Source organism: Anastrepha ludens, chromosome 4 (genome assembly GCF_028408465.1).
Source record: "Anastrepha ludens isolate Willacy chromosome 4, idAnaLude1.1, whole genome shotgun sequence".
NCBI lineage: Eukaryota > Metazoa > Arthropoda > Insecta > Diptera > Tephritidae > Anastrepha > Anastrepha ludens.
Genome location: NC_071500.1, coordinates 102,196,067 through 102,211,014, shown reverse-complemented (window position 1 = coordinate 102,211,014; position 14,948 = coordinate 102,196,067). Strand labels below are relative to the sequence as shown.

General features: G+C 36.1%; 1 protein-coding gene across 3 annotated transcripts in view; it reads right to left on the bottom strand.

Moving 5' to 3' along the window:
* The window catches only part of LOC128860399 (serine/threonine-protein kinase BRSK2), a 138,037-nt gene that overhangs the window by 87,139 nt on the left and 35,950 nt on the right, over positions 1-14,948 (bottom strand). Inside the window, exon 2 of one of the 3 annotated variants that reach the window (XM_054097914.1) lies at positions 6,017-6,101. The exons of the other annotated variants lie outside the window; for them this stretch is intronic. The gene's annotated coding sequence lies outside the window, so the exon portion shown is untranslated. The remainder of the gene's footprint in view (positions 1-6,016; positions 6,102-14,948) is intronic. 3 annotated transcript variants of the gene reach the window in all.

Sequence of the window (14,948 nt, the reverse complement as noted above, 5' to 3'; positions counted from 1 at the left end):
CCCTCCATTTGTGGAACAACATCTACACGCACACCACAAATAGGAGGAGGAGCTCGGCCAAACACCTAACAGAAGTGTACGCGCCAATTATTTATTTATTATAATTTAATGTTATGGCCAAGAATTTAGCTTTATTATAAAGATAAGGGTTTGCCATTATGTTTTAAAAACGATTTCGGGCAAGTGGCCGCCGCGGCTGGCTCGAATAAATTCCAGCCGAGAGGCCCAATTTTCGACCACTTTTTGCAGCAATTGGGGCCGTATGTCAGCAATAACGCGCCGAATATTCTCTTCCAAGACGTCAATCGTCTCGGGCTTATCTGCGTAGACAAGCGACTTCACATAGCCCCACAAGAAATAGTCCAGCGGTGTTATATCGCACGACCTTGGAGGCCACGCTACAGGTCCACGGCGCGAGATAATGTGCTCACCAAAAGTTTCCTTCAATAAATCGACTGTTGCGTTGGCTGTATGGCATGTAGCGCCGTCTTTTTGGAACCAAAGGTCGTCCACATCAACATCGTCCAATTCAGGCACGAAAAAGTCATTAATCATGGCTCTTTAGCGCTCTCCATTCATTTCATTCATTCATTCATTTCTTCATTTTTAAAGAAATATGGACCAATGATTCCCTCTGCCCATAGAGCACACCAAACAGTGACTTTTTGAGGATGTAACGGCGTCTCAGCAATGGCTTGTGGATTATGTTCACTCCAAATACGACAATTTTGCTTATTGACATACCCATTCAACCAAAAGTGAGCTTCATCGCTGAACAAAATTTTCTTGTGAAAATCGGGATCGGTGGCCATCTCGTTTTGGGCCCAAATTTGCACGATTTGCAAACGTTGTTCAGGTGTAAGTCTATTTATTATGAAATGGCAAACTAAACTGAGCATAAATCAAGAGACAGCTGTCTACGAAAAAAGTAGTGCCAACTTAAAAACCTAACCTCTAAAAAAACACCCTTTTCATACTTGGTTGCCTATTACATGAATACGATCGTAGCCAACCTAAGACAACTGAGTGAAAGCCCAGAAATAGAAGTTTATCTATTAAAATTATATGCGATGCTCTATCGAACGCTTTTGAAAAATCAGTATACACAGTATGTTCAATAAATAACATAACTTTTCAGATGTAGAATAAAACACGTATCGTACTGTGTTTGAAAGTTATTTTTTATTCAAAATGGTCTCCATTTAACTCAATACAACGTTCAGAACGATCAACCAATTTCTGCATGGACTTTTTTATGTCATCTAAGGGAATGTTCTTTAACACCTCTGTCACGGCTGCTTTAATGACTGGAATATCATCATAAAACGCATCTTTCATGGCAGTTTTCAATTTAGGGAACAGAAAATAGTCGCATGGTGATAGATCAGGAGAATACGGAGGGTGGTCGATGACACAAATATGTTTTTGCATCAAAAACTCACGAACATTTTTGGTTTTGTGAGGTGGTGCATTATTATGCAATAAAAACAGCTGTTTCCCCTCTGGATATTCAGGTCTTACACGAACAATTCTTGACCACAAACGATGTAAAACTTGTAAATAGTATTCTCCATTAATAGTTTGACCTTCGGCAACTAATTCCTTGTGTACAATACCCTTGGAATCGTAGAACGTTATTAACATTGTTTTGATTCTTGACTTCTCAAAACGCAATTTCTTTCCTTTTGGCTACCCTTTCGTCTTCCATTCTGCAGATTGGCGCTTAGTTTCAGGGTCTATTTAAAACACCATGTTTCGTCACCAGTTCGATCGAATCAAGAAAATCTGGAACGTTTTCAGCTGTTGAAATGATGTCTTTACAATGCTCTACACGAGCGATATCTTGATCTTCATTTAATTGGTGTGGAACAAAGCGTGCACAAACCTTTCTTTTACACAAATCGTCAGTTAAAATTTTCCAAATAGTACCAGTAGATGAATTTAACTCTTCAGCCAACATTCTTACAGTGAAATTTCCGTCAACAGCAATGATTTCGCGGACTTTTTCTACCAATTCAGCACGATTACTTGCTTCTGAACGACCAGGTCTTTCATCATCATTCAAATCCTCACGACCATTTTTAAATCGTTTAAACCAATTAAATATATATGAACGAGCTAAACAATAATCACCATAAACTTTTTGTATCAATTCGTACGTCTCACTAAATGTTTTTCCAAGTTTAACACAGAATTTAATATTTGCTCTTTGCTCCATTGTATTTTTACGACACAAGCACGAAACATACTGTCAATAAAAAGATGCGCGTAACTTTTTAACCTGTCAAACGATTTACATGAAGTTGGCTACGGTTGAAAGCTGACGCTTGTACCTTTTCAATATGATCAGAGTTTAATAGATAGCTAGATTTAAATAAAAAGTTCTGTTATTTATTGAACATACTGTGTAAATACAGTCAATACCGTCGTTTTGTGTCACATTTTAATTCAAATAAGGAAAGGAGCTCAGCCAAATACTCAATGAAGAGGCTAAGCGCCAATTATTATAAATCAGCCATTATTCGATGTGGTACCTGCTAGGGGTAGCAGAGGCAGAAGAAATCCCCTTTGCATTGGAAAGATCAAGTGGAGAAGGTCTTGGCTTCATTTGATGTTTTCCAACTGGTGACAGTAAGAGCAAGAATTGAACGACTGGAGCGCTTTGTTATACTCTGCCAAAATGGCTTAAAGGTTATCGCGCCACACAAAAAATATTCTCCGATGATGTGATGGGCTGAAACTAGCACAAAGGGATTCAATTGGACATAATTGATATAAATGACAAATGCGGTTTGACGTAAGACAAATGCGATGTAAAATGCACGCTTCATAATTCATTAGAAATTAACCCTTTATTAGGCACGTGGTCTACAATCGTAGACCACGTCTTTTCAAAGTCGTGCAACTCCTTAAATTTGTCTCTTAAATTACCTAAGCTTTTTAATAGCTGTTTATAATTAATCTCTTTATCCAATCATTGCATTCAGTGCGGGTTTGACGTGCAGTTGTAAATTTTATTAAGGTCTGAACAGTGCTGGTCTACATATGTAGACCACGTGACTAACGACGTTACTTTTTCTTGCGGCAATATTACTTGATATATTAAATATTTGAATTAAGTTCAGTTAAGTTTTGCTTATATTTTTTTACAACAGTGTGCTAATTTAATTAGTTTCAGATAATATTATGTCTGATTCCAAAAAAAAACGATTGGAAAGCAGCAAAAATCCGCTCTCCGAACTATCAAGTAGTGAAGAAAGTGCTATGGATGCTAAAGAAAAAGCTTACATATTTGGGAACTGTGAGAAAAAATAAACGCGAAGTTCCCAAAGAATTCTTTCCCAGGAAGAATCGTAAAGAAAAGTCAAGCATTTTTGGTTTCCAAGAAAATTGTATACTAGTGTCGTACTGCCCAAAAAACCGGTCAGTGATCCTGATATCATCTATGCACCATGATAACGCAATAGATGAGCAAACAAATGATGAAAAAAACCAAGTGATTTTCTTGAAAAATGCGCTTGGTAGCTCATTCGACCACAAATTGAAGTTAGATCAAAGAATCCTCGACTACCCAGGGAAATGAGGCAGCGAGCCCACAGTCTTCTTGGCATCCCAAGCATTGCACCACAACCCACTCAATCACCAAGTAACAATGTCGGACGTTGTCATATTTGCCCTCGCAATATGAACAAATCATCCCGAAAGTCGTGTACTAAATGCGGCAGATTTGCTTGCAAAAATCATATGAGGGAAAGCTGCACGGAATGTCTCAGTGAGGAAATATAAGCAGTTTTCAGAAGCCACAACATATAAGTTTTGTACTGAACTTTTATTTTTTTATTCAAAGAAGTGAATTTTACATATTTTTATTTTGAGTTTTACGAATAATAAAAACTCTTCTGTAAATCGTCCATTAGTTATAAGAAAAAAACTTTTATGAATTGCAATAAATGTTAAAAAACACATACATTCATGTTCTTATTGAATTTACAGAAGATACACAAATATTTTAGTGAAAATATGAGTTTATATTCCTCACATTAAATCACAGAATATTCTTATGAAGTATTATTAAGAAACACAAATGAATAACACTTTTAGTCATAATATTAAAATGGTCTACGATTGTAGACCACGTGCCTAACCACGTTACAAAAATCCACGTGCCTAACGAAGGGTTAACAACTTCGGCATGAACGAATTTTCCGACAGGGTCAATGATTGGCTCAGTCAAATTAATAGACATGAATGTAAAAAACATTAACCACTAGAGGCCGCTGGCTTGGCAGATATGTTTATAGCAAATTATGAAAGCCTAAAAAGACACCCGTTTTATGCGATATAACTAACCAGCATACACCGCTAAAGCTCTTAACTAATTATTACAATTTTATTACATAACAAACTTTTCTAAATATGTACATTTACAGTTACTGGAGAAAAACCGCAAAATAATATAAAAAAAATTGTTTGTTTCTGTGTGAATACTTAATGCGTGAAATTCAGCGGATCATAAAACTTAGTTGAAAAGGGAAACAGCAAAATTATGGCACGTTTAGGGGAGGCCGATGAGCGGTCAAGGTTCCATATTGATGCATGAACGAATGGGTGCGGTCAACGGCGCTATAAATGGGTGCTACAAAAGCGCGTGGTTTCAAGAGCGTGACGGAGAGAGAAAAAGAGGGTGCGACAAGCAGAATGAATGGATGTTTAGGTGATCAATTGGGTGAATGTAAAATTTGTTGGGTCGACTGAGTGTTTTTGACTGTTAGATAAGTGGTCTGTTGGTTTGTTGGTTTGCTGGTCTGTTGGCTTACTAGTTGGGTACTTTGTTGTGTGGCTACTTTCTGTTCTGTATGTATGCCTTTTTAGGCAATCAGTTGTTAATATCGTCGTCCATAAAAAATGCACTAAATAAAAGCAGGCGAAGAATATCCATAGCCATTAGGATATAAAATATGGCCAAACTACCCAAAACGTTCGTGGACGGGTGCAGCTGACGTGAACAAAACACATTTTGCTAAAGCAGTTTTCAAAGAAGGTGCCTTAACTGATTTTATCTTTTTGAAATGGCGGAAATTTCACTGAACCGCAGCTGCTGCCAGCACATCGAGCAGGCGAATTTTCGCTTGCCTACTCCCAATGCTTTGGCTTAGTTTCGATTTTGCAACTTTGCACGTCCATATGCACAGATAAGAATTGCCGACGTGATGAACAAAAAACAAAAAAAAGGCATAGAAACAACAAAAATTAAAAAGAAAGCAAGAAATCGATTTCAAATACGAAATTGAAAAATAAGTTAAGTTAGGCAGAAGATGTTGAGACAAAAGAAGCAAGCACGAGCTATGTATGTGCATATACAGTATTTCTCACTTATAAATGCTATAAATACTGTAAGAAAATTGAAAAAATCTCGAATAGCTAGTCAGCTTCCCGCTTATGGCAATAAAATTAAATTTTTCACTTATCACGGCGAATAAGTTTTTATTTGAGATTGAAAATATTGAGGTATCGAAGCAATAAGTATTTAGTTGAAAATTACAGAATTGTTTTAAACTAACAACTAACGAATTCCTATATAAAGGGTGGTTAAGTTTCAAGGGCCGGTGTTGATTTTGAATAAAAAACAATTTTTTTAGGAAATTATTGGCATTTCTTTTTTTTTATGATAATATTGGTATAGCTCAATTATCGGCTAAATGGCCGCCCCGACCACGGCGGCCTACCTCCATCCGATGGTCCAAATTTTCGATGACGCTGAGGCATAATTGAGGTTCTATGCCGTTAATTAGGTGTGGTTCACATTCAACATCGGCCCTTGAAATTTAACCACCCTTTTGTATGAATGCAAAATTCAGTAGAATTCTTTATTAATCTTGTTTACAAATACATACAGATAAATGAAACGGTATTTGTTTTTATATTTAGGGTATTTTCAGGATTTTTTTTACAATAAAAGAAAAAGAAAAACGATATCTCAATTCTTTAGGCTTTTAACTTAACTACTCTTACATACCAAAATGAAAAAAATAAATGGCGCTGAAGCCCCTCCCGAAATATTGGACTTAGACGGTGTTGTCCATTTTGGCTCTTCTATTCATCTGAAACACAAGAACCAAAGAAATTAGTAATGACAGTGGCTATGTCCTACTACTAGAATAAAAAAAATTGACAAAATGACACTCTAAAGTTCGGTTTTTTCAGTTTATTAATAGAAACTACGAAATAATAGAAATAATATGGAGGTTGAATTAGTTTTAAAGGTTTTTTTCGAAGATTTGGGGCTTTATTGTGAAAAAACGGTACAAAATATTTTATTCGAAGTATTGGCCATCGCTAGCTACAACTTTCGCCCATCTTTCGGGCAATTTCCGGATGCCGTTTCTCCAAAATTCTGGCCGCTGCTTGGCTATCCATGACTGAACCCATATTTTGGTAGCCTCGTACGAGGAGAACCGCTGGTCCGCCAAATCGAGACTCATATGCCGGAACAAATGATAATCGGAGGGAGCTATGTCTGGACGATACGGCGGGTGGGGTAACACTTCCCAGCCAAGCGTTCCAAGGTATTTTTTGACAGGTTGAGCAACATGCGGCCGATCGTTGTCATGTTGCAAAATAACCTTGTCGTGCCTTTTTACCGTTTCCGGCCGTTTTTCTTTCAATGCCCGGCTTAAACGCATCAATTGCAGTCGGTAACGATCCCCCGTGGTTGTTTCGCCCGGTTGGAGCAGCTCAAAATATACGACGCCGACCTGATCCCACCAAATGCAGAGCATGATTTTCTTGCCCTGAATATTCTGCTTGGCCGTCGACGTTGATGAGTGGTCGGGCAAACCCCATGATTTTTTGCGTTTTGGGTTATCGTAGTGGATCCATTTTTCGTCGCCAGTCACCACCCGATGCAAAAAACCCTTCCGATTTTGTCGCTCGATCAGCAATTCGCACGTAAAAAGTCGCCGTTCGACGTCGCGCAGCTTCAACTCGTACGGGACCCAATGTCCTTGCTTTTGGATCATTCCCATCGCTTTTAGACGCTTGCAAACGGTTGATTTATCAACGCCCAATGATTCAGCAAGCTCTGCTTGGGTTTGGCACGAGTCCTCGTTTTCCAATTCCCCCAATTCCGCGTCCTCGAACTTTTTGGGCTGGCCAAGACGCTCCTTGTCTTCGGTGTGAAAATCACCACTTTTGAATCGTCGAAACCAGTACTCACATGTTGAAATCGACGGAGTATGGTCTGGGTAGACCTCCTGCAGCAATTCACGGGCTTGGCCTGTATTTTTTTTCAAATTGAAGCAGAAAAGCAAAGCTTCCCGCAAATTGCGTTTCGACGGCACGAAAGTTGACATACTCGGAGCACGAAAACACTGCGTTGTTTATACTTCAGCGAAATGACAGATACTGATAAACAAAGCCTAGGGATGAGGCTTTGTCATGAATATATATTCAGTATTGCCAACGCGATAAAGTAATAAATAGTGCCATCTGTGTGTCACCTTTAAAACTAATTCAACCTCATTCAATATGATTCCAGTACGGACGATAGCTATTGACGTATTAAAATTTCAGACAATTCGGTTGAACTGTTTTTTTTTTTTTTGACAACACCAGTCGCGTGACGAATCTGACTCTACCTGACGTAACGGCTGTAGAATCGAAAGTACCGGGAATATCCTTCTAAAAATTTGACACTATTTTGCCAAAAAACCAAATTCTTCACCCTACGCCTTAAGGGTCCGGTGAAATTAGCGAAAGTTGGGTTTTTTTTAAAGATATGTAGCAATAATTTTATTGTATAAAAGTTTTTATTATTGGATATTACAATGTTTAAAGAAAAAAAAAAGGCTTTGTTTGTGTAAAAATATTTAAAAATGGCGGAGTTATGGCGTTTTCCCCCAAGACCCTTTTTTTGGAAGAGGCTTGCGGTGGACGCGATTCAAGTCCACCAAGTCAACTGAAATCAAAAAATCGAAAAGATTTCATTAGTATAGGGTTATATCTTCTTAGTGAACGATCAATATATTAAATATTTTGATTTTTGTGAAAATAGGAACATGTTTTTAAAAAACTCCACTTCTACAGTCCTAAAATTGGCATTAAAAAATTCATATCTGCAAAATAAAAATTTATACATAAAAAGTTGATCGTTCACTAAGAGGCGACATCAATTACGAACAATTTAAAAAAAAAATTATAAAAATCGGTTGAATACTTTTTTTGCAATCGCGTCCACCGCAAAAGCATTTTTGGAAAAACACGTTTTTGAGATAATCGCGTTTAAAGTTTCAAGCGCCGCATGAGGCCGTACGCTCAGGACGTGACGACGCACAATTTAAAACGCTGTAACTTTCGACCTATTGCTCAGATCTCTATGAAATTTTTGGAAAATGTTCTCAAGGGATTGTACTTTACGATAAAGAAATAAAATTTATTTTGATTTTTTTGAAAAACACAAGGTATATAACCCCTTAAATGTGCTCTATGGTCAAAAATATTAAGCGCCTATGGTTTTCCTTTTTTTTGCTTATTAAATACTTAAAAGCGCCACCGCTTCTTTGAAAATTACTTCGAATTTGCTTTCCCATACATTTTTTTTTTGTGAATTACCAAAAAATGAAATAAACATCCAAAAAACTATACCAAAAAAAATTTATAAACATTTTTTATTTTATTTTTAATTTTTTTTATTTAGTCGAGTTTTAGGGTCCTTATTAAAAATATTAAATGTTTTATTTTTTTATTTGATTTGACAGTTTTTAGAGGGTTTTTGTGGTCCCTGTAAAAAATGGTTCACATTTTTCTGTTATTGATTTTTTATTTTTTTTTAATTTTGGAAGGTGTTTGTGTTGCCTATAGAAAAAAGTTAACATTTTTTTGTTATAGATTTTTTTAATTTCGTTTTTTGGTTTTGGAGGGTCACCCTAAGGTTGTAAAGAATAGCTAAATTTTTGTATTTGAATTTTAAATGTTTTCTTAATTTTTGCATTTTTTAAGGTCCCTATAAAAAAAAGTTAAAATTGTTTTGTCATTGATTTTTAAAAGTTTCTTTTTTTTTGAATTTTGCAAAATTTTTGTAGCCCCTTCAAAAAATAGTTAAACTTTTTTGCAGTTTCTGCTTTTTAACATTTTTTAAATTTAGGGAGATTTTTCAGGGTTCCTATACAAAATAAGTTTAAGTTTTTACATTTCATTTAATTTGTTTTTATTGTGAAGTTTTCGGGGTCCATAAAAAAAGGCAAAAAAGGAAAAAAAATTTTCTGATTTTTAACATTTTTAAATTTAGGAGGGTTTTCAGGCTTCCTGTATATATAACGTTTTTAAAATTAGTGTTTTAAGTTTTAGATGCTTTCGGGGTTCCTATGAAAAATTAAACATTTTTTTGTTATTGATTTTTACACTTTTTTTAATGTTGTAGGATTTTTGTGGTAGCTATAACAAAATAGTTCAACTTTTTTGTATTTTCTGATTTTGAACCTTTTTTTTAAATGTTGATAAAAAATAGATATCATTTTTTTGTATTTAGTTCAAACATTTTTTTGAGTTTTGTGACGTTTTCGGGGTCTCTATAAAGAAAATTTCTTTTAGTTTCCTATTTTTAACATTTTTTAAATTTAGGGAGAACTCCATAAATAATAAGGCCACTATATTTTGGGGTTTCCAGAGCCTATTGAAATAATAAAGTCCCTATATTAGTAAATTTCTTTTATTTTAACATAGAATATCATTTTTTGGACATTTGTAAAAGGAAATTAAAATAGAAGTGAACTAAATTTTTTCTCTTTAAAATTTTTAAAAAATTGAATAGATTTTTTTCAATTTAGGGGAGTTTTCAGTGTTCTTAACAAAATAGGTGGACTTTTTTTTGTATATGATTTAATTTTTTTTTTTCTAATTGTTTGGAAATTTTCGGAAGCTAATTTTTTTCAGGGTCCCTATAGTAGTTCAATTTTATATTTAAATAAATAGAGAAATTAAAATGAAAAATTTAAAAAAAATTTCCAAAAAAGGGCATATTTCCTATTCGGATATTGAGATACCAGGTCAGTCTATAAGTTCGTGTGTTTTTAAAGGTGGTTTTAAAATTAATAAAAAAGATGTTTAAGGTTTTTTTTTATTTATTTATTTAAAAGAAAAACAATTATAAATAATTGTTCCACTTAAGTACTAAAGCACTGGCTGCCAGGGCCTTCGGCTTAATTAAAAATTAATTTATATTTATTATAACTATATAGAGATCATTTAATATGAGTTAAGAGAATTTATAACTAAAGAAGAAAATATTAACATTTCTGGCAAATAAAAATATTTAGAAACGGACATTATAACTGCTGGGCATATTAAGTCCAGGCTCTTAAAACTAAGTTTTGTTAAGTATACATTTGTTTTTTATTGTTAGAAAAAAATTATGGAGTTATACTATATTAAGTTTACAAAGTGTAACAAATTTTGCAATCAGCTCTATATGACGGTCTACTGTTTGTGCAAGATAATCCGATGGTTTGTTGTTATCAAATATCGATGATCTGATTGGTTGTAAATTTGGGCAGTAATCGAGGAGGTGAGTCGCGTTGAAATCAGGAGATCCACAGTGAACGCAGTTTGGTCGGGAGATGCCATTCAAGAGATGAACGTGAGTTGCGAGTGTATGACCAATCCTGAGACGCGCGAATACGGTTATCTTCCTACATGTTGAGCTTGTGGGGTAGGTAGGTTTTCCGCCAGTGGGATTATGGCTTTTGTATATTAGTAATGGCTAAAACTGCGCCAATCACTTGAAAACGATTCTCTTAGATGCTTATTTACAAGTTTGCGTATATCTTTTTCGGTAAGGTAGTCAGCCATATGCAGAGTTTCTCTATTGGCTTCTTTTGCTCTTTTATCCGCCATTTCATTACCATGTATACCTACGTGGGCGGGCACCCACATTATCTTAATTTGATTGGTGTACTGAAATAGAACGTTGCGAATTTTCATGATCATTGGTGTATCGTTTAATTGGTTGAAAACAGCTTTGATGGCGGATTTACTATCGGTACAAATTACAGTTTTCCTTCCATAGCGAGAGGCAAAAAGTACTGCTTCAAGTAAAGCAGCGGCTTCGGCTGTAAATACCGAGCAGTATGAGGGCAAGGAGTATACAGCAATGGTGGCACCAAACTTATTTGTCACGGCAAACGTAGTACTGGTGCCGGATTTCGATCCGTCCGTATATATTATGTCCCAATCACATTTGAAAGGCTCAAGGGCTGCATTGTGTAACTGTTGGTATTCACTATTGCTGGTAGAGTCTTTGGTTTGTTTTTGTGATACATTAATAAGTGATGGTGTAAGATAGCAGCAAGTCGGAAATATTGCTGTTTCAACCAATGACGGAGTTGATATGATATGGAGCCGTTTCGATAGGGTTAAGCAACGCATTATGGTGGAAGGTTTGTTCGTTGTAATTTTTTTTTTCAATGACGGTCTTAACTTGTGTAAGCAATAGGTCGTTTCGGGCGTGAAACAACTTAGGAATTAACATCATAGTATTACGTGCAATTCTGGAGGAAATATCAGGCAATCCGGCCTCTGCAAGTACTACTTTTGTTGGCGAGGTTGGGAAAGCTCGAATACTTCTTTTAGCTGCGATGTGGTACGGAGCATGGAGTAGTTTGATGTGGGTCTTGGCGCAGTGTCCATATATCGGCAGTCCATAATCGATTTTTGATAACAAAAGGGTTTTTGTAATATTTACAAGTGAATTCGTATGACACAAACAATGTTTAGAAGATACAAATTTTATAATATTTAATCTAGAGAATAAGCTTAATCTGACCGATTTACAGTGTTCTTTGTATGTTAGATTTTTATCTTTTTTTGGAATGTGGAGCATTTATTTGCTGAAATATTGGCACCAGAACTTTCAGACCATACGTTGATATCACTTAAAATTTTTACGAATACGTTTTTGACTTTATTCAGGTCTTTTATTTTAGTGAAAACTAAAACATCATCTGCGTATATGAAGTAGTCAACAAGTGGATTAGAAGAGATTATGGAGCTCACTTTGTTGAAGGCTATTGTGAAGAGAGTTACAGAAAGGGGTGAGCCTTGAGGTATACCATTATCAAGGTTGTATACTTGAGATTTGTGCTTATAAACGGCAAACTTCCGATTTGTTAAAAAAGATTTAACAATGTTGTATATTTTGGTACCAATCTTCCAACATTTCAGCTCATCAAGAACTATATGTACTCCTATTCTATCAAATGCTTTTTCGAAGTCCAAGCTCAATACGGATGTGTGGTTTCGAGCAGCCAAGGCTGAAGAGGCGAAATGTTCGAAGTAGATTAGGGGGTCCATAACTCCCAACCCTTTCTGAAAGCCGAATTGGTGGGGGTTTATAAGTCCCTTTGCTTTGGCGTACCACATAATTCGGGTAGAAAGTATTTTCTCTAGAGTTTTGGACATACAGGGAAGGAGGGATATTGGTCTATAATTCTCTACATAGGAGGTGGACTTATTGGGTTTTGGGATGGGGAAAATTGTGGCAACTTTCCATTGTTGAGGGTAAGTTCCGCAGGTTAAAATTTGGTTGAACAGGTTTACAAGTCTACTTTTAAGGGGATAAGGGATATTTTTGAGGATAGGATAGGATATTCTGTCGGCACCAGGAGTTTTGCCCGTAAGTGTTGAAATGATTGAGTCGAGTTCATTAACTGTAATGCAAGATTCAATGATTTGGGCTTTTGGGCAGGGGAATGGGTTACAGTAGTTTTCCGTCAGGACTCGATTTTTCAGGGAGTTGAACTTGAAGGGGAAGTTAGTGTTATGGGAATAAGATTACCATGTTTGCGCAAACTTTTCAGCGATGTCCTGTGGTGAGTAAATAGGTCCCTGGTCTGTGTGAATGTGAGAGATATCGGAGCGTCGAGTATAACCCGTTAGGATTTTAATCTCCGACCATATTTTTTTGGGATTCGAGGATGGATTAATATATTTATTAATCAATAATATATTTTCCTTCATTATTTACAATGTCTTCCCAACGTTTAGGCAAATTTTTAATTTCCTGCTCAAAAAATGTTTTGTCCTTAGAGCCAAAATACGCTTCGATATCTTTTTATGGCTTCTTTTGGGGAGTAGTTCTTCTTACTCATATGGGACTGAAGTCCACGGAAAAGGTGATAATCACAAGGTGCAATACCCGGAAAGTATCGTGGATGCGACATTAGCTCCCATCCGAGCTTGTTCAGCTTGCCTAATGTTTGCCTCGCGGTATGAGGTCTTGCGTTGTCGTGGTGAAACAAAACTTTGCGTCTATTCACTAAAGACAGTCGATTTTTGTTAAGTGCCTCATTCAGGTTTGATAGCTGATGGAAATAATAATCAGCAGTTATCGTCTGTTTTGGTTCCCAAAGTTCATAATAAACAATACCGGCCATCCCACCAAATAGACAAGAGAATTTTCTTGGGGTGAAGGCCATCTCTAGGGGTCGTTTCTGGTATTTCATCTTTATCTAACTATTGGCGTTTGCGAACAGGATTATTGTAAAGGACCCATTTTTCATCACCAGTAACGATACGGTTCGAAAAACTTTAATTTTGAAGTCGTTGCAGCAGCTGAGAACACACATTCACTCTCTGCTGAAGGTTGGCGACGGAAAGTTTATGCGGAACCCATTTTCCCAGCTTTAGAACCTTTTGCAACTGAACCAGGTTCCCGTGAACTGTTCCATGCGTTGAGTTTAACCTCTGAGCTATCATATCGACTGTCAAATTTGGCTCAGCTTCCAAGATTTCGAGCAAGGCGTCGGAGCATCCTCCACGTCGCAGTTACCACTTCGAAATTTTGAAAACCACTTTTGCGCAGTCCACACGCTCACGGTATCCTCTCCGTGAACAGTGTTTATTACTGCAGCAGCAGTTGTTGCATTTTTACCACTTTACCGATCGAAGATTCCATTTTATTTTTTAACAACACGTACTTCTATGAGCGATTAAAATCACTTGTTGAATGCACAATGTATCAAAGAAAATATAAATAGTTCCGTTATATTCCGCGAATAATTTTTTGTATGCAAAAATCGTGCAAAGATTAAATTATGGGTGAAATACGCACGAACTTATCGACTGACCGATATTACTTTGTTTGGAGTAACTAAGTTTAAAAAAATTGATTTTTTCATTCATTCATTTAGGTGTCGGAAATTTCAAATAAAAATGTTGATGTATTATATAATGTGGCGCAAAATTAATCACCGGAAGAGTTGTAATTTTTGCAAATGTCGTTGTATGCCAATCCTATTTGGCACTTCTGAACTAGACAGCTGCAGTCTACAGCTGTAATTGTCACACAACCGATGATATTTAGCTAAGTTAATAAGAAAAACTTGATACCAAAATTATTTCTATAAAATTCCTAAAATACAAATACACAAGCAATGGCGGAGGTACTCATGGCAGAAGTGTAAATGCGTAAAAATGAAAATATGGGAAAATCCAATTCTGAAAGTTTATTGCTCTAAAAAAATTAGAAATTACTGTTTCAGATATAAAAAATCATATGCGGTTTCCTTGAAGGGTTTTGGTATCACATGGAATATCCATATGTAGATTAAACAATTTAACCGGTTAGCTCGAAATTGAAAAAATTGCACATTCCTGCTTTTTGCATAGGGCGGACAATGTATAATTGACGCGTATATATGATATTTTCTTTTGGTGTACCGGTTTGATCCCGTTAACTATCTGCGGTCTGGTCTTGGATTTCGCGTCAACTCAGCGACCGCTGGGCAACTACACAAACTTGTAAGGTTGCAAAATCTTTCTGGCCACGAATAGATCGGAAGCGCTCGAGGGATCAAAAACCACCATTTCAAATGTGACGGGGGCCATAATCAATAAGCCTATTGGGTTTAACTCCCGAAAAATGTTTTCTTGGAAGTATTGAGTCTTACAGTGCT